General features: G+C 37.2%; 2 protein-coding genes across 2 annotated transcripts in view; one reads left to right on the top strand and one right to left on the bottom strand.

Moving 5' to 3' along the window:
* The window catches only part of macrod1 (mono-ADP ribosylhydrolase 1), a 172624-nt gene that overhangs the window by 51378 nt on the left and 94622 nt on the right, over window positions 1-26624 (top strand). The gene's annotated exons all lie outside the window — the stretch shown is intronic.
* Window positions 1-26624, bottom strand: part of flrt1b (fibronectin leucine rich transmembrane protein 1b) — a 43857-nt gene that overhangs the window by 11837 nt on the left and 5396 nt on the right. The window contains exon 2 of the mRNA XM_056471763.1: window positions 7860-8288. The gene's annotated coding sequence lies outside the window, so the exon portion shown is untranslated. The remainder of the gene's footprint in view (window positions 1-7859; window positions 8289-26624) is intronic.

The raw sequence follows: 26624 nt of genomic DNA, 5'->3' as shown, positions 1-26624 counted from the left end.
CCAGATGGGAATTGGTTGGCTGCCTCTTGGTTACAAACGTCGTTACCTTAGGCAGCAACTACATGCAAAACAAACCTTTCAACTGTGCTAGCACCCATGCAAAACTGATCAACAGTGCTTTGAGAGAGAGAAATGCTGAGGAAATTGGAGATAAAACTTTCATCTTATTTGCATTGACTGCAGACTGCATTTATAACATTGCATGAAAATGATCTAAAATAATGTGTTTTTTAGTCCAGATATTATCGTTGTCACTTTGACTCTGTCCTTTTCAAGTGTCTTTCTTTTTTAAATGAGGTGCGTGGCATGAAAACGGGAGCAATTTAAATGTCATATTTAATGGCTCTCCCAGCGTGTATACATTTGGTTATTTTTAGATGAGAAAAAGAAAAAAAATCAGCTGCCTTTCAGGCCTGACAGTATATTCTCTCAAACAGAGGTGAGAGATTGAGGACAAAGAGGAAAATAAATGGTTAAAAGCCATTCTGATTATCTAATAAAATTATGCTGAAGTCAATACATCAGCTTTGTTTAGCAAAATCTAATAAAATAAATGAGCGTTTTTGTTTGAATGTGCAATATCTTTATATGTTTGCAGCAAGATACTAAAATCAATCAATTTTATTGATCGGTGGTCACTTAATATAGGAAATCTATACAAAACACTTGCAATTTGATGACATGAAACACAAGAGGACCAGGGTTATTACAAAATTGATAAAAACGCCACTCAAATTCAAGATAAAAAGGCAAAAAAAACCTCCTGCACACTTAATTAAACTATTTTGGCTGTCAAAGTCAAATGTGAGATGTGTCAGGTGACTGTTACTTTTAGATGTGCACACACTGTTGGTTTTAACACACATTTCTGTTGAGCTTATGAATGCAGAAACCAATCAGAGGTGTTAGGTTTGTCACAGACGTGGGTAGTAACGATTTACTTTGTTACATTTGCTTGAGTACAATTGTTGGGTAACTTGTACATTATGCTGAGTTAAGATGTGCACTTTTACTCTTACTCATGTATATTTCTAGAGAAAAAAAATCTAATCTTCGCTACATTTGGCGGCGTTCCTCGATTACTGTCAAATGGCAATAAATATGATTCATGTAACTTGTTTACAAATGTTGCAAGGCGCCGTAATGGAGAGTTTGTGTCGCGAGAGGTTACTATACTGTAGAGATGGGTCTCCCGCTTTGGTTTAGCGTGTGCTTGTGTTGAAATGACAGCTGAAGACGTGCTATTTATCAAATCAGATCTCCCATGGCCTCAAATTAAGTCTGTTTTCACTCCAAGATGTCAAAAAGAATAGTTTGATAATGCTACACACGTTGTACATTCAACTCACAGTGCAACATAATAGAGCTGAACAATATATCAAATTATCATTTGAGCATTGATATCGCAATGCGTGTATCCTCAATAATCACATCACAGGATATTATTTAATAAACAATATTCATAATAAGATATTCATTCATTCATTTTCCTTCGACTTAGTCCCTTATTTATCAGGACTTGCCACAGTGGAATGAACCGCCAACTATTTCAGCATGTGTTTTACCCAGTGGATGCCCTTCCAGCTGCAAGCGAGTACTGGGAAACATCTATACACACTCATATTCACACACATTAATTCACTACGGTGAATTTAGTTAATCCAATTCACCTATAGCGCATGTCTTTGGACTGTGGTGGAAACCAGAGCACCTGGAGAAAAACCCACGCCAGCACGGTGAAAACATGCAAACTCCACACAGAAATGCCACCTGACCCAGCCGGGACTCGAACCAGCGACCTTCTTGCTGTGAGGCAACAGTGCTAAACACTGAGCCACCGTGCCCCTGCAGATAATAAATTAAATATTATTATTTTTTTGGTGATGATCATGTTATTTCACATTAGATTGTTCGATTCTGTACTTGAATATTGTTAGACTTCAGAAACCCATAAAGCACTGTTTATTTCAGTTGTCTTTGCTCTGTTGTATTTATATATGCTTGTAATTTATTATATTTATGCAGATGCACTGCACAGAAAAAGAGTTGATCTAGTTAGTTCATTCAGTTAATCTAAATGAATGAAATCTCTTCAAATAGAGATATTCCAATCATCTGGTCATCAAATTATATTTATATTACAATATATAGTAAAACAAAATATCGCCATGTCAGATTTTACAATATCGTGCAGTCAACATATACTGTACATGAACTCCAGCTCCAACCTGTAAAACATGTACTGGTGTCAAGTTATGTCTATTCCAATCCTATTAATCCTAATTGGATAACTATGGGCACTTTTAACTGATTGTAATATCAAATTTCACACAATTAGTTACTTGAGTAGGGGTGGCTCAGTGGTTAACACTGTCGCCTCACAGCAAGAAGGTCGCTGGTTCGAGTCCCGGCTGGGCCAGTTGGCATTTCTGTGTGGAGTGTGCATGTTCTCCCCGTGTTTGCATGGGTTTCCCTAACAGTCCAAAGACATATGCTGGTATAGTTGGCGGTTCATTCCACTGTGGCGACTCCTGATAGATAAGCGACTAAGTCCAAGAAAAGTGAATGAATGAATGAGTTACCTGAGTAAATTATTAATCTGATACTTTTTTTGCTCTTACTCAAGTAAATTTTAAGGTTGTTAGCTTTTACTTGGGTAAAAATGTCCTCAAATACTTGAGAGTAGATTTAACGTACTCCACCCATCTCTGGTTGGTAACAATTAAACAATGTTATCACACTTCTGTAACGCTCGAATGATCAGGATAGATATCAACTGATCACGAATCAGTATCAGCTGCAAAAATCCTGATTGAAGCATCCTTAGTTTGGGGCTGTCAGAATCACTGTATGGCTGATGCACAAAGCAGCCTGTAAGATTAGATTATGGAAAGTTCTGTCTGTAACTTGCTGCACAGTTTGAAACCTTGTATGTAGACATGTTACCTTTTCCTTCCCTCTGTTCTGCATCTCTCTATTATTTTTCTGTCTTTCACTCAGATGTTTCTCTGCTCTGAAGACGGTTTTCATTCTGGCCATCTCCATAACCGCCCACTGTTTTGTCTGTAATCTCATATAATCTCTTCTTATACTCTTCTTTAATCGTACTGTTTTTTTTCTTCTTCTGTATATCCCGCTGATCCTCCTGTGTCAATCCTGCTTTTTCATTCTGCCTAAAGCTCTTTTTGATCCTTCTCTTCAGTCTTTATTTTCCTTCTTTTTTTGTTTCTACTTCAATTCTGTTGACAGTTATACATTTTGTTTATTCCTGCTGCACTGTCTTTTATTTATCCAGCCACACATGCATTTACTGAGCTGTATATTGTATTATTATTTTATACTAAAACAAGAGGTTCAAGAATTCCCATAATCCAATGATTTTTTTACTGTATTATAAATTTTTTGGTGATTGACTGGCAAACAACAGACAGATTAAGCAGCTAAATAAGCACTTTAGTCTGAGATGACAATGAGAAAGAATCAGTTTGTGATTTATGTTAGGATTGTAATAAATTTGTAATAAAAAAAAAACTAAAATATCTGTTTTTAAATGGTACTTGACCAGGATTTGTAAAGCTTTCAGATGCCACAAATACCTAAATATAGGGTGTGAATTACAGGGGAGTTTGTGGGCGACTGACCCCCTCCAAATTAATGCTTGATCCCCCTTGAAGGATATGAAAACAACATGTATGGGGGTCAGTCTTCTAAATAGTTTGCTCTGATCTGCATCTTAAATGCTAATATTACTCATTAATGAATAATATTATAATATTAATACAATAATATTACTCTATAATGGATTATACCAGTGTTTCTCAACCACGTTCCTAGAGTACCACCAGCACTGCATGTTTTGGATATCTCCTTCATCTGTCACACCCATTACAGCTCTTTCAGTCTCTGCTAATGAGCTGATGATCTGAATCAGGTGTGTTTGGTTAAGGAGAAATGGAAAATGTGCAGAGCTGGTGGTCCTCCAGGAATGTGGTTGAGAAACACTGGATTATACTATTGTGAATACATAATCACATCAATTAATCTAAGCCGATAGACATGGTGTTCACAAAACACTTTTCTTGTAATATAGGTGTTTATTTCTACATGTAGCCTAAAAGTAAAGTATAATTAGATGCATAGTTTGACCTACAGTCACCTCTGAAATAGCTAATCACAGGCTATTGTACAGCCGGGCGATATGTCAAAAATGCAATCTCGATGATTATTTTCCATATTGAATGATAACAATAAATATTTTGATAAGTTGTTATGCTTCCAGGTTTAAAAGAGTGCCCCAACAATGACTGAAGCCACAAAAACTAGAGGATGCATTAAATGACAACATATTTTTGGTCGATAATTTTTGGTGGCCGAAAATTCGATACATCTCTAATATGATGAAGAGCCTGTATTGGTCACAACACTGTTACATGCAGCGAAATTGGACCCCTCCGATCATACACAAACATCACACATTTCAGGGGAAGACAGGTCAGTCGAGACGGAGGAACTAAGATACATTGGGGGGAGAAAGATGGTATAAAAAAGCCCTTCCCAGACTGTCCCTAAAGTAGGGCAATATCAACATGCGTTTAGATTCCCATTGTTGCACGTTTCTGCTGTGTGATTGGCTCTTAGGCCAATATAGAAAGTCCAGAGCTTATCATTGTTATTGACTATTATCATTTATCGGCCCAGCCTTAGTCAGAATACACAAACTATCCCACAAAACACAGAAAAATGTAATATTTTGCATTAATGAAATAATGTCATAATCTTATTCACTGAAACATGTATTACACAAAATAACATTACCGAAAAAGTTGACCCCCCCTGATTGTCAGTGTATAATTCGCACCCTGCCTAAATATTATCATCCCTGTGTGTGTATGTTGTTGTATCTATCTGTATATCTACACACACTTTAAGGTACATTATTACTATTTCTATTACTTTACTATTTTGCAATTCATGCTGTTTAATCGATTCATTACGCATCGATTTGCGAATTTACTTTAATATAGTTTGTAGGGATGTAACAATTCAGCTGACCCACGATTCGATACGATACTAAGCCCATGACACGATTTAGTCATGATTGTTTTAAAAAATTATTTAAAACAACTTAAGGTGAAGGGCCCTTTCTCTTTTTTTTTAAAAATGCTGCATATTTTTGGGGGAAATAATATATTTTCTGTCATAACCAAATAGCCATTTAAAAATAATAATAATAGTACAAACTAAAAAAGACGCATTAATATAAACAAACTAAAACTGTGACTGTGCTGGGATTTTACATTTTCAAAAAGAAATATCAGCAGATCTGTATTTTCTGGCATAAGCTGAGGTCTTTGCACATTTACTATGTCACCTGCTTATGAAAAAACTCGACTGCGGACTGAGATGACTGGTGTACAGAGGTGAGACTTTTCTAAACCACAGAGCAGTGTGTATAGAGGAGGTCAATAGGCCCTCTGCTACAAGAGACTGACCACTGGCTAGGCTTGTGCCGGTATTCAGTAATGCGATAAATCATGGTAATGAATATGTACGATATTGTTATCGCGGGCACTTCAAAATACCGTGAAAAATAATAGATCCGAATTTATATTCTTAGAACGCGCCTTAGCTTATTTTCCATCAACCGCTTGAAGAAACACTGCGTATATGCTGCGCAGAACTGATGCGCACTCTGATGTAAACAATCCCCACATGTAGAAGCACTGTGTGCACACAGCGCGCGCCGCCGCTGCCACCGCACTATAATCCTCACACGAAGAAGCATGGCGGAAGGAGGAACGCTGCCGACAATTTATCCCCCTTCAGCTTATTTTCCATCAACCGCTTGAAGAAACACTGCGTATATGCTGCGCAGAACTGATGCGCACTCTTATGTAAACAATCCCCGCATGTAGAAGCACAATCCTCACACGAAGAAGAAGCATGGCGGAAGGAGTAACGCTGCCGACAATTTATCCCCCTTCAAAAAAAAAGTCAGAGGTTTGGAAATATTTTGGGTTCCAAAAAAATGCACAGGGATTGCTGATCGAAGACGGTTTCCCTTTGCACATTCACTTTGATATAATTGCTCAAGTTTACTTTTATATTGTGTATTGTTTTATTTATATTTATTTGTATTTAAATGTTTGAAGTACTTTTAGTTAATTAAAAAGTTATTAAAGTGACTAAGTTGACGAAACTGAAGTTTTTTGTGTTTTTTTACCTGTTTCTCTAGTAAAATTACAATATCGTGATAATACCGTATACCGTGATAAAAGCTCAATCAATTAATCGCAGCATGAAAATGTGATACCGGCACATGTCTACCACTGGCATAACAAAAAAATGATTATAAAATGACTTACTATATAGTAGGATAGCGACAGGAGTTGAACATAGTTATGAAGGTGAATAATTAACATACTTAATTAGTATATCACTGTGATCACTTAAGAAGAGATAATAATTTTTTTTTTTAAATATTCAATAATAATAAACAAATTATTAATATATGCATAAACTAATTTGAAAAGGAGACGGTAAAAATAATCTAATACCTGCTTCTGTAACAGAACAACTTTCTCTTTCAGTCTGAAAAACATCTTCACGCTTTTGCTATGAAAATAATGATGCACTGTGTGATCTCCGTAGCACTCGTCAGAGCAAGCGAAGCTGCAAATCATTCGTTTAGCGTGGTTTGGCTTATTTTTTTAATAATTATTTTTAGGGGTTTCCACCTTTAATGACAGGACACTGGAAATTTACAGACAGGAAAGTATGGGGAGCAGAGAGAAGGGAAGGATGGGCAAAGGACCTCGAGCTGGGAATTGAACTCTGGTCGCTGCGAGCACCTGGGTGCTATATGTCGACGCACTAACCACTAGGGTATTGGCCAACGTGGTTTGCTTATTAATAGTGTTTTTGCATATAGACATTTGTGACAGTAGCTTTTCACTGTGCTGCATCATATTCGTTGTTCTGTTAATGTAAGTAAATGTGTTTTTGCAGTATTTGCACACAGTTTGTGTTTTGTCTGCCGTACTTCACCCCTGTCATTTCACTCTGCCTACTCACCTTTTGCTCACCGCTGATGTGCAGGTAAAGCGAGTTTGCGCATGTAAACACAGCCCCCCCTCTGTTCAAAAAGATCACGATTTTGTTCAAAATTTAAACCGATTTGAATTGTCACATATTCAAATCCATTTTCAACCAGCTCACAGGGAATCTTTACATCCCTAATAGTTTGTAATAATTTAAATGTAATTGATACTTTTTTAAAAATTTGTATATAATGTTCATCTGTCTGATGAAGAGCCGTGTGCTCGAAACGTTATCCTGACAAACTTTGTGTCAGCCTTTTTAATATAATAAATTAGCATTTTTGGAGCTTTGGTGTTGCCACCTTTTTGAATATATAACATTCGTATATTCTAATAAAACAGCTGTTTATTTTTATATAATTTATTACATTATTTAACTTTAAAAAATATATTTGTAATGCTTTTTAATGCTATTTTATAACATTTTTAAAGAAATGTGTGCACAAAACTTACTTTGAGTTCTGAACAAGAGAGTTTTTTTTTTTAAGGAGCACTGGACATTTTTAAGCAGGTTTCTCCTGAAATAATATTACAATCAAGCATTAAATTGAGATATTCTATATAATTGCTACTATTGATGTTTTTCTTCTTATATATAGAGATAGATACCTTTGTTGATAATTTTTTAGACATCATTCTTGAATTATTAGTGTTGTTAGAATTATTATTATAAATTGTATTAGAAATACTTATGATTGTGCATGAATATAACCACTGCTGCTGATTTTATGTTAAATCATAAAAAATGTTGGTTCTTACCATCTAGCAAGTGTCCCACATTGTCCTTTGGCTTGTAGGTCTAAACAGTCACTTGTCCTCTTGAATCAAGACTGGAAATTGATAAAAAAAAAAAAGCTTAAGGTCTTTCTTCTTGATTCTTCGTGTCCTTTGACTTTAGTGACCAACAAAAATGACAGCCCTTTATTGTAGGATTCCTATGAATTGTAGGCACTGAAATAAGCATAACGTCAAGCATAAAAACCCCCAGGATTTTTTTTCCAGTGTCAATCAATAGAAGCAGGCAAAATGTTCAGCACTTTCCTCCAGCAAGAGTACATCCGAGACGATGACGTGTTTTCAAGTTGTAGTGTGTCCATCAAAGCTGACATCATGTTGATTGTGTTTTCTTGAATGAAGATTGATGGAACGCCGGGACGTTGTAACCCTTCATCTTAGAGACCCTGTTACCTGTAAAGAAAACATTTTCTGTGAATCAGAGTGCAGGGAGAAGACTTTATATTCGCAGGGTGTCATTTTCTCTTTAAACTTGGATGGAAAAAAGGACTGTATTTCAAAGAATATCAACTCTGAAAATGGTAAAGTCAAGTTCAGTGTGCAGAATTAAGTGGAAAATCTCTTTTACAGAGTGCTCAAAGCCATAGCCAGACCCCAAAAATGCAAAAACACATATTGTGAAAAACTGGGTCACATTGTTGACAAAACTGAGGAAGGGCAGAAAATCATGGGTAGGGACCCATTTTTCCCAATTTCATTTTTTTTTGACCCTTTATAGGGCACTCGATGACTCATTGGAAAAACCCTGGAGTGTTACTGGGGGTTATAACAAGACTTTCTTTTAAAGCAGGGATCACCAAACTTGTTCCTGGAGGGCCGGTGTCCTGCATATTTTGGCTCCAACCCTAATCAAACACACCTGAACAAGCTAATCAAGGTCTTATTAGGTATACTTGAAACATCCAGGCAGGTGTGTTGAGATAAGTTGGAGCTAAATCCTGCAGGGACACCGGCCCTTCAGGACCGAGATTGGTGACCCCTGTTTTAAAGGTTCAGTATATAAGATTGACACCCAGTGGGTGAATTAGGTATTGCAGTTCAAATACAAAACACTTTTTCACCTGGGCCCTGCTTTGACTACTCTACGCAAATACATTTTGCCAGATTGACGACTCTAACACGATCAAGCATGCCTGACTATCGAGCCTACACCATAACAACCTGATCAGCTAATGTTTATGTTTGTAATCTTTATATTATTTAATAATTAAAAACCACCTAATGTGGATTTTAATAACTCTGCATCTGCATCTCATTTCGGAGGCTCCTGCTATCCTGCACAGTTTGCATTCGTATATATTGTAGTAGCCTACAAATCTGAAGTGCGTTTCCAACCAAGGCAACCCAGAGTGCTGAAATATAATTGGGTAAACTGGCAGTGTTACTGGTTGTGTTGTTACTAGTTACAACACAAGTTAACTACAAGTTGACAGATTAACCACTCTAATCGAGCACGATCGAGTACGCCTGACGATTGAGCCTACACCTTAACAACCTGCTCAGCTAATGTTTACGTATGTAATATTACTTGCTAATTAAAAACCACCTAATGTGGATTTCGGAGGCTGCTGCAGTCCTGCAGAGGATAGCATTTGTATATATTGTAGTAGCCTTCAAAATTGAAATGCATTTTCAACCAAGGCAACCCCGGAGTGCTGAAATATAATTGGGTAAACTGGCAGTGGGCTGGTTATAGAGACCGAAACAAAGACAGACATTCCGACATTTTCAAAGCAGAATAATTGACTTTAGCATTGCTTTCCGGTAAACAGTTATGTTCACTTAGCATGTTTCTTAAATGTCTGTATACAGCACCTTTAACTTTTATTCTTTTTCTATTTATATATGAGGAATTGGATGTTTTGGTGTTTCTTTAATGTTTTATTGTTTATCTACAACACTGTGAATCATGGATTATGAGTATGATGAAGCAAGTAATGATATGAAAATGTACTTGTAATGTTTTGGACTGTCAGAACTTGTATCAGTAAACGAAGATGTAAATAAGTGAATGATAATAATTTAAATCTTATTTTTCTGTACAATTAGCATGATGCTTTTACAGGTGGAGGAAATATGTTGTTAGCTATATTGAAATGAAAATAAGATATTTTTGAACTATTGAGTAATCGTCTAATTAATGACATAATGTGATTTACTGTGGAATAAGAGGGTGGAGTGAGAAGATGGAGGAAGCCTTTGTGCCGAAACATCTCTGTGTTGTATCCCCTAAAAATGTAAAATAAAGTAATTTTTTAACGAGTGCGAATCACAACCCTCTGAATGATTATTAATCAGATATTTGCACTATTTTAAAAAAACAGCTAGCGTGCAGTGCTGACTTCTATTTATAGATTGAAGCTGATCCATGACAGATGCGGTGGAGAAAACTCGCTCTGCAGACACTCTATTGTCTATCCAGAAGTAACGATGTAACAGCCGAGAGGAGACGAAGTCACGTCAGCAGTCAGAGGTCAATAGTGAGAAAGAGAAATGAAGTTTACTTTCATTTTCTCAATCGCAGTGAAATAGGGCTTCTGCTGTTCAGTGTCAGTGAAAGACTATCCAGCAAACTCTCAAGCTGTGAATTGAGCACAGTTTCTGTGTTTTTGGAGCATTGTTAATACTCACGCTCTCCTCCCTCGCTATAGAAAGTAACATGGCGCATATAAGATAAATGACGTCAGTACGTAATAACCGGTTATGATTAACCGATACCAAGTTGTCCACGTCTGCATCGCAGTGCACCGAAGAAACAATTCATTTTGACACCCCTATTAAAACAATTTTAATATAATTAATATAATAAAAATTATTATATTAGATTATACACTACTTTTGAACAGTTATTTTAGAGTGTGAAAACATTTCACAACTTTACCATTTTTAATTTATTTTTGATTAAACAAATTTAGCCTCGGTGAGCAGGTAAGCTTATTTTAAAACATTTAAATCCTACTTACCCCAAAATTTTGATGTAATATACCAACACAATCTCACAGCAATTCGTAACTTTTTGATTTAGTAGCTAATTCGTATAAGTTTCTATGATCTCATTTATACAATTTAATACGATTTGCTTATCCCCCAGAGATGCTTGGGTTTATGGGTGGGGTTTGATGCCTTGCCTCGTGAGATCAGGCTGGATATATTATTACCGTTCCATTCATTCACACAAAGATTTCACAGTCAAATATTGTGGTTTGATATTCACATACACTAGTCCACATCACAGTTTGATTAGGCTTACAGCACTAATTTTGACACATTCATCCAGAATTTGCCAAATTCAGTGACATATTGCACATTATACAGTAAATTACATTTTAATTACTGGATTTCCGCATCGTCAGGCAGACCAAGACTTTTTCATGCCAGATTTCTAAAACCAATTAAGTTTTTTTAAGGTGAGTCTGAATTTATGCACGGTGCTTTTTAAAATTATATATATATTTATATATATTTAGAATTTAGCTATGAATGTTTGTTGTTTATGTTTACTAAAACCGCTGCCTTGGGACCGAACCTCTGAACCAGCAACTGTTAGCTCTCTTTGTATCACAGTGTGCTGAATCTGTTTAAAATCCCAGGCCTGGCGTGGATGATTTGTGTTTGTGATGTTGAAAGTCTCCTTTGGGTCCCACTGACTCCCAGTCTAATTGCTTTTCCATGGTCCAGTCCGAGATTGGGAGTGATCAAAAACATTATTGCAGAAATTTAATGCGCCGTGTGGACGCAGCAGCCTGCCGAAGATGGATCAGCGGAGGCCCATAGTACCACGTGTGCGAGGATATGGGGAGCATTTCCGAAGCTCACAGCTGATGTAAAGGGAATTGAGCAGAGGAGGAGTAATAAGGACAAAGCGGGCTAATTAAAATCAATGGACGTATTGGGGAATTTTCGCCAATCAATGCTCGGAGATGGTTTTCAGGCGAATGTCTAGTGGGTGTAAACACAGACAAATATACAGCCCACTGCCCTTCTCCATTCACCTCTCTCTCACACATGGTATAATGGGACAGTCACATTAGGGGAGAGATTATGATGGGAGATGATAAGAGGTTATATCGGTGCTGCTGTCATGACCTCCATCCCCAGACGTGCTTGAGTAAATGCTGAAAATGGACAGTAATAATTTTCACCTGGAGTAGGGCGGTGCTCGGGGGTTGTTAATATTGCTGATGGCACAGATGTCCTTAAAGTTATGAGAACGGTGGTGACACATCTGTGGTTTTATTTGTATGCCCTTGCATGTTTGCTGGTGAGCCTTCGTGGCCGCGCATATGCCTATGAGCCCATGTCAAGCATTTTTACCATCCTGTGCACGTAACCTACCCATCTCTGCCTTTCAATTTCTCATTTGCTGAGCGAGAGAGAGAGAGAATGGAAAAGAGAGAGCGGGGCAGATGGAGGAGTAAAGGAAAGAAGGAAGATTGATGAACCCATTGGAATCAAATTTGGTGGCAGAAATGACTGTCAGGCCCAGTATCCACAACAACACACATTCACAGCGCCGAGAGCTTTGTCTTAGGATCATGAAGGAGCATGAAATCTTAATAGTCCGTCTCGTTGCTCACACAGCTTTGTCATAAAATATTACTCAAGTACATCATGAAATAATTATTCCCCAGCAAATCCAATTCATTACTAATTCACAACCAGCACTGATGAATAACGTTGTTGTATTGGCCGGCTAACAATGTAAACAGCTGGAGAGCTTTGTGTTGCTGTCTAGCCCCTCGCACGTAAGAGCAGTAAACTCGGTTAACATGACATGATTGCTATAGGGCCCTTAGGAATTGTGGTATTTTACTCAACAGTGAGCGACTGTGTGTGACTTTCATTTGGGGCCACTGAGATGGACGCCATAATAGCAGAGCACTGGCCGGAGGGCATACTTGTGTGTCAGGATATTTTTCAGTTCCCATATCAGCACATGGCTGTGAAACCAGCGCTCTAGGCCTGCAGGCTACAGTCTTGTAGTGCCGTGCTCTTCTAAAACCACCATTCTAGAATTGCAAGTGCTCTAGAGTGTTCTACAGTTGTCACATCGCATTCCCTCACATTCCATTTCACTCTCTTTAAAGTTCATATAAACCTGGAAGTTGCTGAGGAATTAATTTCAGTATGTTGATGTATTTGGAGCTTTCTTTCTGTGCATCATTCCCTCATCAGTCTAAGGATATGAGGAGGTGGTTAAGAATGTTGTGGCTGAAACAGTCAAACTGACGTCAACAAAGACGGAAATTCCAGAAAACACAAAGCAAATGGTCATACTTTGATTAATTGATTTCAGTTGGTTAGCTTGCAAGGATAAATTGTTCACCTAAAGAATAACAATGTATGTTATAGCGTAATATACACTAACTGGCCACTTTATTAGGTACACCTGTCGTAACTGCTCGTTAACGCAATTTTCTAATTATCAACCATCTCTAGGGTTCACAGAGAATGGTCTGAAAAAGAGAAAATATCTAGCGAGCGGCATTTTTGTGGGCGCAAATGACTTGTTGATGTCAGAGGAGAATGGCCAGACCGATTCCAGCTGATAGAAAGGCAACGGTAACTCAAATAACCACTCGTTACAACCGAGGTCTGTAGAAGAGCATCTCTAAACGCACAACCTTGAGGTGGATGGGCTACAGCAGCAGAAGACCACATCAAGTGCCACTCCTGTCAGCTAAGAATAGGAAACTGAGGCTACAATTAGCACAGGCTCACCAAAATTGGACAATAGAATATTGAAAAAACATTGCCTGCTCTGATGACTCTCATTTTCTGCTGCGACATTAGGATGGTAGGGTCAGAGTTTGGAGTCACCAACATGAAAGGATGGATCCATCCTGCCTTTTCTCAAAGGTTCAGGCGGGTAGTGTAATGGTGTGGGGGATATTTTCTTGGCACACTTTGGGCCCATTAGTACCAACTGAGCATCGCGTCAACGCCACAGCCTAACCTGAGTGTTGTTGCTCACCATGTCCATCAATTTATGACCAGTGTCCCCATCTTCTGATGGCTACATCCAGCAGGATAATGCACCATGTCATAAATCGCAAATCATCTCAGACTGGTTTCTTGAACATGACAATGAGTTCACTGTACTCAAATGGCCTCCACTGTCACCATAACTCAATCCAATAGAGCACCTTTGGGATGTGGTGGAACGGGAGATTCGCATCATGGACGTGCAGCCAACAAATCTGCAGTAACTATGTAATGCTATCATGTCAATATGGACCAAAACCTCTGTGGAATATTTCCAGTACCTTATTGAATATATGCCAAGTAGGATTAATGCAGTACTGAAGGCAAAAGTGGGTCCAACCCGGTACTAGTAAGGTGTACCTAATAAAGTGGCCGGTGAGTGTATATTCATTCACGAATTTTCCTTCGCCACAGCGGAATGAACTACAAGGCTACAGTCTTGTAGTGCCGTTCTCTTCTAAAAAACGCTGTTCTAAAATTGTAAGTGCTCTAGAACGTTCTACAGTTGTCACATCGGCTGAACGGCAGATCCGTCTCCTGCTAATGATGCTTCAAAGCTTCTTTTCAGGAAGCGGTCTAATTTATTGCTCAGTCTACTCATCGTAATTACCTACCATTCAGTGAAGAAAGGAAAAAAAATATATAATTGCTACACAGAGATGTTTTGACAGTGGAGTACAAACACCTTGATGAGATGTGCCTAGGTACCGTTCTCGCTTTTTATTTATTTATTTCATTTTTTTTTTTTTGCAGTCCAGTGATGTCTCAGATCTTTAACTGCCAGTGGCTCTGCAGCGCTGAATAGTGATGTGTGTGTGCGTGTGTGTTTCACTCTCTAAGATCTGATGATAATTAGCTAAAGGTAATCAGGGGTAATTCAGCAACGGGAGTGAAAATGGCAGGAGACGCCGGGATGTGACCAGCCTCTCAACACACACCCACACACTGCAGCCTTTTAGTATGAACAACCAGGAGCAAAGAGAGAGCGAGGAGCAGGGATGAGTGTGTGACAGGGATGCGTGGATGAGAAGAGATGGGAATGCACCTTGTTTTTTCCCCATGCACACCCCGTTTTCCAGTCTTGTGCGTGTTCTCTATTGGCTTCTTTCCTTTTGGATGTTCACCAGTGCGTTTACTGTAATCTGTGAACCATTAATGCATAAATGCCTATACTGATTTATATCCTTGTTATATTCAGTGTTTGTGCACTGAACTGAGCCAGTGGCTTGTGAATGTGATAAAGATGCACTAAAGTGGCACAGGGTGAGAAAGAGAGAGGCCTGATGCTGTGAATGTGTGTGTGACGAGCAAACAACATCAAGGCTTATGTGTATTTATAAATGCATACAGGCCAACCTCAAACTTGAGGCTTGAATGATTGCATTGGGATGACTGGGACAAGGACGAATAGTGGAAGTCAGATTATGGCATTCATCATTATGGGCTTTATATTTGACACACACACACACACACACATTTGCGCAGAAAAAATTCTATGGCTTTAATTTGTATTTCAGTTTATGTTGGTGAATGAATGACATTCTGCTGTTTTCAATACTCTGTGGCTTCCTTTTATGTCTGATGCCAAGATGCTAGCGTGACTGTACTGTAATTCATAAGGTGCAAAGGAAATACATGAATGGACTCGAATGCTAACAGAAAGTGTGGAATAAATTAGCTTTATTTACCTATTCTTAATCATGAAAGATGGGTTCAAGTGGATGGTGGCGCATTTATATTTGTACATCTGCACCTGCAACATGCGAATGAAACCCTGCCGCTCATATAAACCGAGCGCTCGCTGCACATCTCATCTGTCTATAAAAATGTGTTCTAAGCACTCATATGCTGTAAAATCATTTTAATGGACGAGAATTAATGTTCTTGACCCTAGATTTAACAGAGCGTTTTAAGGTTTTTGCTTTGAGAAACATACTCTAGGAGTGAGTTTGTTTTTCATTGTTGTGTGAATACAGCTATGTTTCCATCCATCTATTTTTATACGCATTTTAGATCAAGTTTTGGATGTGCATTAAAAATGGTTGATGGAAACGCCAAGATCTGCATAAAAAACGTATGCGTGTAACTGAGTAGGATAAACTTTTTATTCGATAAGAAAAAATGTGCATAAACTATGATGCAAACAGTTTTATTGAACAAATTCCAGCATGCGCATTAAATAAGTCATGTGATTTTGTTCAAAGAGATCACATGATGATAAACGTGTGTGAATAAACAAACCAGCAGGCTGAGCACATTGGAAAACATCTGAAATGTTGTTTTGGTCATACTAAAATGCCTGAACTGTTTTAGTATTAGTGTTATTATAATATCAATCGCCTCCAGAATTGACAAGAGCGTCTGTGCTCTGCATCTCATGCCTTCAAATGACACCACGCATTCATTGCGTGTCAGAATAAAAAACGTATGTGCATAACTGAGTATGGTAAACTTGTTATTCGATAATTAAAGATGTGCATAAACTTTGATGGAAACTCTTTTACCAAACAAATTCCAGTATGCTCATTAAAGTCATGTGATTTTGTTATAAGAGATCATGTGATGATGAAAATGTGTGTGAATAGACAAACCAGCAGGTTGAGCACATTCAAAAACATGTGAAATGTTATTTTGGTCAATCTAAAATGCCTGAACTGTTTTAGTATTAGTGTTATTATATTACTAATCACCTCCAGAGTTCTCAAGAGCGCCTGTGCTCTGCATCTCACGCCTTCAAACGCCACCACGAGCGCATTACGTGTCGGCATAAAAAATGTATGCGCATAACTGAGTAGGATAAACATTTTATTCGATAAGAAAAGATGTGCATAAACAATGATGGAAACTCTTTTATCAAACAAATTCCAGTATGAGCATTAAAGTCATGTGATTTTGTTATACGAGATCATGTGATGATGAAAATGTTTGTAAATAGACAAACCAGCAGGCTGAGCGCATTGAAAAACATCTGAAATGTTATTTTGGTCGATCTAAAATGCCTGAACTGTTTCAGTATTTGTGTTATTATATTATTAAACACCTCCAGAGTTCTCAAGAGCACCTGTGCTCTGCATCTCATGCCTTCAAACGCCACCACACGCTCATTGTGTGTCGGCATAAAAAACGTATGCGCATAACTGAGTAGGATAAACTTGTTATTCGATAAGAAAAGATGTGCATAAACTATGATGGAAACACATTTATCAAACAAATACCAGTATGAGCATTAAAAATATTTTAGGGATGCTTCGATTGATCAATACTCTCTGATCTGGCCGATCTCATGAACCGATCACAAGTGTTTTTGTTAGTTGGAGATGAGCAAAATATTTGAATGATCTTGCATTTAGGCCTTATTATATATAAGAACTGAAAGTTTTGTGTTTTTGACAAATTTGCAAGTTTACTAAAACCTGGCTGGAAATATTAGATACATTTAAATGAAAAACTTTAAAAATGATATATTTTAACATGAATATTTAATAATATAACTTGTAATTTACTCCTACAATAACAGTAGTTTATAGACATGTTTTTTTTCAGTAAAGAAGTAATGGATTTATAGGTTTGCATTTTAACTTATTCAAATATGCACTCCAAACATTTTCTTGATTGAGACATGTTGAATTTTTCTTCCATCATTTGCAATGTTTTCAAATTGCATTGTTAGTCTTATAATTACTCATAAATACTTACTTATAATAAACACTTATAATAGTTATAAGACCCATGTTTAGGGGTAAAATGCAGCATCCTTAATTTATTCTCTTGGGTAAGGAGAGATCTACATTTAATGTAAGTATTATACTTAGAGGGAAAATGTGCTTTATGCATTATACCGCTTAAAGTGTCAGAATTGGTACTCTGTATCAGTCGATCACCATGACAAGGAATTGGTACTCGGTATCAGGTGAAAAAATCCTGTTTGGAGCATCGCTAGTGATTTTGTTATAAGAGGTCATGTGATAAAACGTGTGTGAATCGACAAACCAGCAGGTTAAGCACATTTTAAAACATCTGAAATGTTGTTTTGGTCATTGTAAAACGCCGTAACCATTTCAGTATTAGTGTTATTATATTATTAATCACCTCCAGAATTCTGAGGTGCAAGACATCTATTAAATAATGAAAAGATTCATGCAGCTTCTCCTACTACAGCAAACTCCCTTTTTACTGTTGATATCTGGCGCCAGTTAATCAGGAAGAGAAGAGAGTTTTGTTCTCTTTGACTCGTTGGATGTAAACGCTGTTTTATTCGCATGTCTTTTATGCGATATTCCAGTTTTACACATGAATTTAATTAGCATTTTTGCTTGGAAACATAGCTTATGAGACATCACCTCATAGATTTAGACATAACATGACCGTCTGTGGCTTTCTTTTACAGATAGCTGGCGCTACTTTAAATAGAGGGCATTCAGTTTAATGCAGTATTTTGCTAGTGAAATAAATTATGCCTTTCCTCACATCTTTTTCTCTCTCTTTTGCTCCCTAATGAGCAGGTAAATGCGAAGCCACTTTTTAAACCTTTCAGTGCATTTTTCCTCTTTCAAATACTTTTATTTTCTACAGGCAAAGATTTATTATTGCGTTCTCATTTCTGATATTGCCGTGTATTATGTTTGCTTTCCTTGAGATGAGCAGCTCATCAATGGTGTAAATATATGACAGACATTTGTCATTGTCACTACTTCCAGCCGTTTTCAGTTCTTTGCTTGCCTTCTAATTTGTTTACATTTATTTTGTTTTCCCATTCGCGATCCCGATATTTTGGTGCCAATATAATTCACCCTTCCAGCAGGATGAGATAGGCTTTTATTAAAATTATACATGAACGCTGACATATACGTAAATCACTTTCTTACCAGGATACAGTGATGCATTTCAACGAGCTGCCTTTTTCTCTTTCCAATAAAATAACATTTCTCACTTGCGTGACCATTTCACTCCTGTTTCTCCTTTGCCCTTGTCTTCTCTTTTTCTTATGCATTCACTTTCTTTGTAAATGATGCAGTCACTGGAAATAAGCAGACAATTTAAGTGCTGGATACTTCAGTGCTCTCTTTCTTTTCAAACACACAAGCAGACACACAAACACACACACAAACACGCGCAAACACACACACAATCACACAGGAACAACCAATCATACCTCTTGCTGTCCCTCAGCCAGTGCTTCTGAACATCAAACACAAACACTCCAAAGCAGAGCATGCACAGGGGAGGAAAATAATTTAGTTTCTCAGAATTTGACTTAATGTGGGTAAATTTCTCTTATCGACATTTCACATAACAAGAAGGAGCAAAATGTCAGAATAAACAGCCCCCACTGTGCGGTGAACAAAAAGTGCCACTTTTTATATAAAGACAATTCATGCATTTAGGTCAGTGAACAAAGTTGCCCACATGTTCGACAAACCCCACTCACAGAGCGGAGAGTGAAACGAACCATGTTCAGACGCGATCTCTACTAAGCTGAGCGGTGTTTGGCTTCCTATGGGAGGCCTGCGCATTTGTTTTTTTTATAGCTCATTTAGAGCCAAACTGCAAGGCGCCACGCTGTGCGTGAACATGTACACGCATTCTTCCGTTCCTCCCAACAATACACTGCATCACTTTAAGTAACCGAGCGCACAAACATAAAAGTTGAAGCTCTGCCTGAATGGGCCTCTCTGCATGTAAATTATAAATGAGCTGTAATGATTTAACAAGCATGTGTTTGATAAGCTGTGTAATTTCAATGAGGGCTGCAGGGTTTAAATGGACGTGCTTTTAATCAAAGCACAATCTATATGCATGCTTTACATCAGTTGCGACACAAAACGCCAGTCAATTTGTATGTCCGGACGCACTCTATTAACCTGCCACATGCTAAAATTAGCAGCTCTTTAAAACTAGTTGGATTATCAAAGCTCGGTTCAGAGCTTGCAGCTGTTTTTTTTGCGTGGAATAATAAAAATCGATCTATTCAGTCTGTTCCAGTCCTCTTTCAGACCTTGTCCAATTATCTAGAGCCTCATTCACTTAATTAATATCGCCTTCGTTTCTTTGATTTCAGAGCTTATACAGGAACCTCTTTGAGGGTTATTTTACCTATAGAGTTTATCTCAGACACATGCTTTCTTTGGGACAACGCTCTCTTTTCTTGACTGGTTTGATGGCAGGCGAGACACATCTAAAGATCTGCGTCTAACAAAAGAGCATTTGATTCTAGCGCAATAAAAATTACTTTGTGTCAATGAGCAAAACGGCTACATTGATTAATAAACGACCCTGACGTAGGTCCTGTGTCTATGACAACCCTGGCCTGGCAGAGGATAAGACAAAACACTCATTGTTGCATGAGTGCTGTGCCCTCTCCAGAGAGCAAGACTGCATTTCCGCCCCTAAAAAGGACATCACTAAGAGCCCAGAGCGCTCTCAAGCCGTGCATCAATCTCCTTACTGTAATATGTAATAAATCAATAACTCACAAATTATGATTCAGTTGGAGTCTCTTATAAGATTAGATTAAGTGGATTAGGGGAAGAGTGTTTGAGTCATAACCTTGTTCAAATTTTTGTGAAGTGGTTTGATTGTGGTCACTGATGTTGGGTAAACACTAAGTCTCCTGCATTATGGTGAAAGTGTTTAGTGAATGGGAGAAAAGAGTGTAAATGCTTGATGTGGTGCACTGTGTTTAGCATGCTGTGTTCATATAAGCCTTAATTTCAAAGAAATCAGGCGGTTGGTATAATGTGAAATACAAAGTGATATTTGTCATGAGTAAGGTTTGTTTAATTTATCTGTGACTTTATCAGGTGTATCACTCACTTTGTGCTAAAAAAAAGAGATACAAAGCTTTAATTGCATGATGGAGCCTAATAGAATGCAGTACGTTTTCAATTCAAGTTACAAAAGCAAAATTATCTCTATATGGGTTTTTAATCAGTGAGAAAACTGTACAGTAATTAAAATCAAACTACCAAGTGTGCTGCTTTTCTGAATATCAAATGTGATATCGATTGTAAACAAGTTCAACAAACAAGACGTTAATATTAGGCTACATTTTATACACAAAACAATATGTATTTGTTTGTTTTGTTCAATCAATGGGTGGCTCAGTGGTTAGCACTGTCACCTCACAGCAAGAAGGTTGCTGGTTTGAGTCCCGTTGGACCAGTTGGCATTTCGGTGTCATCCCTGTGTTTGCGTGGGTTTCCTCCGAGTGCTCCAGTTTCCCCCCCAGTCTAAAGAAACGCGCTATAAGTGAATTGAATTAACTAAACTGGCCGTATGTATGAGTTTGTGTGTGAATTTAAGAGTGTATGGGTGTTTTCCAGTACTGGGTTGCAGCTGGAAGGGCATCCACTGCGTAAAAACATATGCTGGAATAGTTGGCAGGTCATTCCACTGGCGACCCCTGATAAATAAGGGACTAAGCCGAAGGAAAATTAAGTAAGGAATGTTTTACCAATGGTAATAATTTCAAAGCCAAAACAGTTGTGTGCCATCAATGGTACAAAACTGCAATGTTTCATTCTTAAATTATTTTTCAGCGATTCATTCATTACCAGAAAGTTTCTAAATAAATCAGACATTTTGACTCATTAGAAACAGTTTTGAATGATGAAAATTAGGAATCAATCAATCATTAAGACTGCCACATACCTGGTTTTGTTTTTCCACAACAGGCCAGTTTCTAGCACATGTTTCTTGTTTAAATAAATAAAAATTCTTAAATCAGGTAGCATTTTATAGACAAGCAAACATATTGTCTTGTTTTCAGAAATAATCAAAATTCCTTAAAATAAGCAATATATTCTGCTTGAGGTAAGCAATATATTCTCTTTGAAATAAGATTATTTTGCTTACTCCATTGGCAGATTATTTAGCTTGTTTTAAGAAAAAAACTGTTGTTAATGTGCTTTTTGTTTTATTACTACTTACCTATCTGCGCTAAAATGGTTTCAGATTCTTTTTTTTACTTGTAGTAGTTAACTTAGTACTAAATTATGCTGTAGTGTGTCAAGTTTCACTAGCATCTTATTGATGTTGCAGCCTTTATTTCCAGCTAAGAATAATTATATCAATATATTTTAGGGTTGTTCTGTGGCTGAGAGAGCTCAACATGCTGCAATTTTAAGAAAACACATGCAATTACAAAAATGCCAACAAATTAACATCTTCATTCATTTGACAGCATATGTGCTGCAAATCCTCACAACACAAACACATTTTTAAAAACCCACTGCATTTTCTCACAGCACAAACAAATTGTAAAAATGTATCGCATTTTCATGCAACCCTTTCAAATAGCACAGAACACTACAGAAATGTATCAAGAGGACCCTAAAACGTGATGGACCCGGCTATTTAGGTTATGGTTATTTAGGCTAATAAAATACAAAAGACAATGGAATCAGGATGTTAAAACAAACAAACAAAAAGTCACGTTTCAAAGATCACCTACAACTTCACTGAGCAACAGTCAAGGCACAGTAGCGTCCGTCACGTTTTAGGGTCCCCTTAAAACATTTCCAATGTGTTCCGATGTTTTTGTGTTGTGAGAAAATGCAGCTTGTTTTTGTAAATTGGATGCAATTTTTATGTGTTTGCGTTGTGAGAATTTGCAGTCATTTGCTGTCAAATAGATGAAGAACTTTTCTTAATTTTTCTGTGTTTTCATGTTTTCTTATTGCAGCACGTTAAGCTCTCTCAGGCACCGTAGGGCTGGGCTTCTAATTGAACCTTTTAACAACGAATGAAGGATTATTTTACTTATTGATTTGTATTTTTTGCCCTCATAGTTTACTGACAGGTTGTGTACAGTAAATATGTTCACTTATTACAAGTGAGAGGCTTTTGAATGAAGGGTGCATTACTTGATTTAAAAACAATTGAAGGAAACACACACTATCTACTGTCTATGATTATTTATTAAACATCAACTGAAATTAACACACACATTGCCTAAAACCAACAGTCACTTTTTTCTTACGAAAAAGTGTCGGCGCCAATAGCTTAGTGGTACTGTGCGCCGACATCTAGCCCCGATGTGCTCACAGCGACCCGAGTTCGATTCCTGGCTGAAGGTCCTTTGCTGATCCTTCCCCTCTCTCTGTTCCTAATGCTTTCCTGTCTGAAATCTCTACTGTCCTATCATATTAAAGGTGAAAAAAAGCAGTATCTCTTTTAAATTTAATAACGCTTGCATATTCAGTAAATAATATTTTAAACCGTGCATTTCTTGCATCTTCTGTAAACAAAATTTTAATGTAAATAATAATTTTAACGTAATGGAAAATATGCCATCTCGAGGCATCTCTGGTGCAGCTTCCGATGATCGTCACTGAAGTGCAGAGTAAGGCTCAAGAATGGGTCTATCCCCCATGAACATAAAAAGAAACATTTCTCAAATAATCAATAGACCACATCGGTGGTCTTATTACCCATCCCTAACTGCTGATAAAATTACAGGCTTACCGAACAGAACCATTTTGACCAAAAAATATACAGCGATTCTGTTCAGCTGAGTCAGATCACCATCATAGATGTATTTACACATTGCAAGCAGTAGTAATTTTCAAAAACTACCATGCACACTTTGTGACTGCTTTGTTGAGGTAAAAGCTCCAGATTACAAGTGTTTGGTAATGCTAGGGAGTCTGGGAATTCAAGTGTGAGATTATTACAGCTGCCCGGCTAGAAAACATGAACGACTACTGTATTATTGCAGTTTTTAGAAGTACTTGCGTATTGAATAGACACACTTAATGGCATACGAAAAGGCTGTGTGATTGTTCCTGTTTTGAGTGTGGTGCTAAGAGGAATATGACAAAGTGTGTGTGTGTGTGTGTGTGTGTGTGTGTGTGTGTGTGGATAAAAACCTGGTACCCAGTATCTGATAGAGTATAAGTTGCTCTAGCAACAGTGGTGATGGTTAGATGATGAAATGCTCAGTCTGTCTGCCAGCCACTCAACAGTAAATAGCACATCTCACTTCTTCCTCTGTTTTTTGTGTGCAAAGTACATTAAAAGCTTTGACACAAACCGCAGTGGCTTTGACGGACAATTCATTAGACATAAATGCAAGTGTGAACTAGCAAGTAGAAAGCAAATGTGCATGCTTATATGTCTAGGATTTTTCCCTCCATAAGATCTATAGAAAAGTAGTCGCGAAGCTGCTTTATCTCCATTGTAATCTGTAGTGTTGTTTTTATCATGCAGCCCACTAAAGAGTGACCTCACTGACACACACACACACACACACCACTCTCACAGGCTGACTGTGAATTATAAAACAACTAAAGCTACTGCCAATACATCCTGGACTATCTCTGTAGAAGAAAATCTGTCTGAAAATACGCGGGAATTTATAACTTCAAAAAACAGAAGTAAGAACAGGGTTTCTGCAGGTTTCATCTATAGGCCTGTCAAGATATCTATTTTTGTTGTATGATATATTGCACCAAGATATATTGCAATAAACGATGTTATTGTCATTTTAAGACCATTTTATGCCACTCATTATATAATACCAGAATGACAATATAATATCACCCCAATACAAGTACACTCTTGCAAAGAATACGTCATTATTTTATTCTTAAGAACATTTCATTTAATTATAGTCATTTTAACAATTTAATAATGAGGCATTGGAGCCAGAATGTAATGAAAAAAAAAAACCCATAAATATCATAAACAAATAAATAAAAGTAAAAAAGTGCAAGGTAAAAAGTAACAGTGGCTGCAATACTGTATCTGCTACCAGATCTATTTTCAGTTGTCAGACACCCAAATGAAAATATACAATATACTATATATATTGTAATTTATAGTAAATACTATAGTGTTTTTTTAACCATACTGATACATACAACAGAGATAGAGATGTTGTAGCTGAAATGGTGCTAAAATAAAAGTATTTTATGTATGGGCGATATATATTACGTCACCAAAAATGATTGAGGTCATCTCCATGTATTGTGCGATAAGTCGATATATTGATTATTGTGACAGACCTATTTAAGACTTTTAAAGACCCTTTTAAGACCATTAACAATGACATTTTAGACTTATACAGGGTTAAACACAGGATTTTTTTCTAATGGCCCAGTATTATCATTTAATTGTTTTAGGTTGTCTTTCCCTGATTAGGTAATTTAATAAGGAATTTGCTGAAAATATATAAAAATAAGGTTTTACTGAGATGTATTGTTGGTCATTGGTTGGATGTCGACCCGATTGAATAGCTTTACTTGGACGAAGCAAAATTAAGACCTGTTTAAAAGGATTTAACACACACTATTTCAGTGAATTTAAGACTTTTTATAAGGCCTAAAACTATTAAAAAGACTTTTTAAGAGCCAGCGGACACCCTGAAGGAATACTGGGATATTTAAAAAACTAGTTGGTTAAAATATGGACTAAATATTGGGTTAAATTTGGTCCTATTAATTTAATTAAAAAAATTAACCCAGCAGTTTAGTTCTAGTGTTGCCAGATATAGCTCACTTTATCCAGCCCAAAAGCTGGCCAAAACCCATACAAACGCACAAACTGCCCAAAATATTAGATTAATGTTTTATTTAACCCAAACTCTGTGTACCCGGTACCAGGTCTGAAACAACATTTACCTCTGCATTCTTTAAATTTTAAAGGTCCGTACTGGCCCAATACCCCCATAAGTGGTTCTGTTCTCTCATCAGTTGAAATAGAATAACTTTTGCATAGATTGTGACAGAGACATGTCTTTTTTCCTATGATTACTGACAGCAACCTGGACCACACAGAACCTAAAAGGGACACTTTTAAATTTGAGTTTACAAAAAAATAGCACCTCTTTTTTGGAGGGGTTTAATACAACACAGACAACATACTATTTTAACTTTTGCATTTACATCTCTGCATGTGGATTTGGGAAGCTTTTGAATTTGGGTAGGCAAAATCCAGGCGGAAAGCCTAAAACAGCACTTGACTTTAAGAGGTGAATTTATTTAAATCGAAATTATCCTAGTTACTTTTAACTTTCATAATTTTTGAACCATGCAGCAACCATCAGCAGTCACAGAACCACAACATAACTGAATTACATCAAAACACTGCCCCTCTCTCACCCACACACGGCACTTATTGTTGTATAGATTACACTACCTATTAGAGTATATTTTACATTTGAAATGGGGTATAAATTAATCTTATTTGGCGCTTTAAATTCTTTGGAACATATTTAGGTGCTGCTTGTCAATCAGACAACGCTTCTATAACTGCTTTTCCATCCACCTATTTTATGCGCAATAAATTTTGAAAATGCGCATAAAAACGTATGTGCATAACCGAGTAGGATAAACATTTTATTCGATAAAAAAAGATGTGCATAAACTACGATGCAAACACTTTTATCAAACAAATACCAGTATGAGCATTAAAAAAGTCATGTGATTTGGTTATAAGAGATCATGTGATGATGAAAATGTGTGTTAGTGGATAAACCAGCAGGCTGAGCACATTGGAAAACATCTAAAATGTTGTTTTGGTCATTTTAAAACGGCGTAAACATTTCAGTATTAGTGTTATTATATTATTAATGAGCGTCTGTGCTCCACGTCTCACACCTTTAAGCGCCACCACGCATTCATTGCGTGTCGGCATCATCTTCTGAGGTGCAAGTAATTTATTAAATAAGGAAAAGATTTACACAGCTTCTAAAAAATTATCGATAAACAGCTGTGAGCTTAACTGCAGGCGCTGCGTGATGTG

The sequence above is a fragment of the Danio aesculapii genome, chromosome 14, assembly GCF_903798145.1.
Source record: "Danio aesculapii chromosome 14, fDanAes4.1, whole genome shotgun sequence".
NCBI lineage: Eukaryota > Metazoa > Chordata > Actinopteri > Cypriniformes > Danionidae > Danio > Danio aesculapii.
This window is presented reverse-complemented; position numbering and strand designations above follow the sequence as displayed.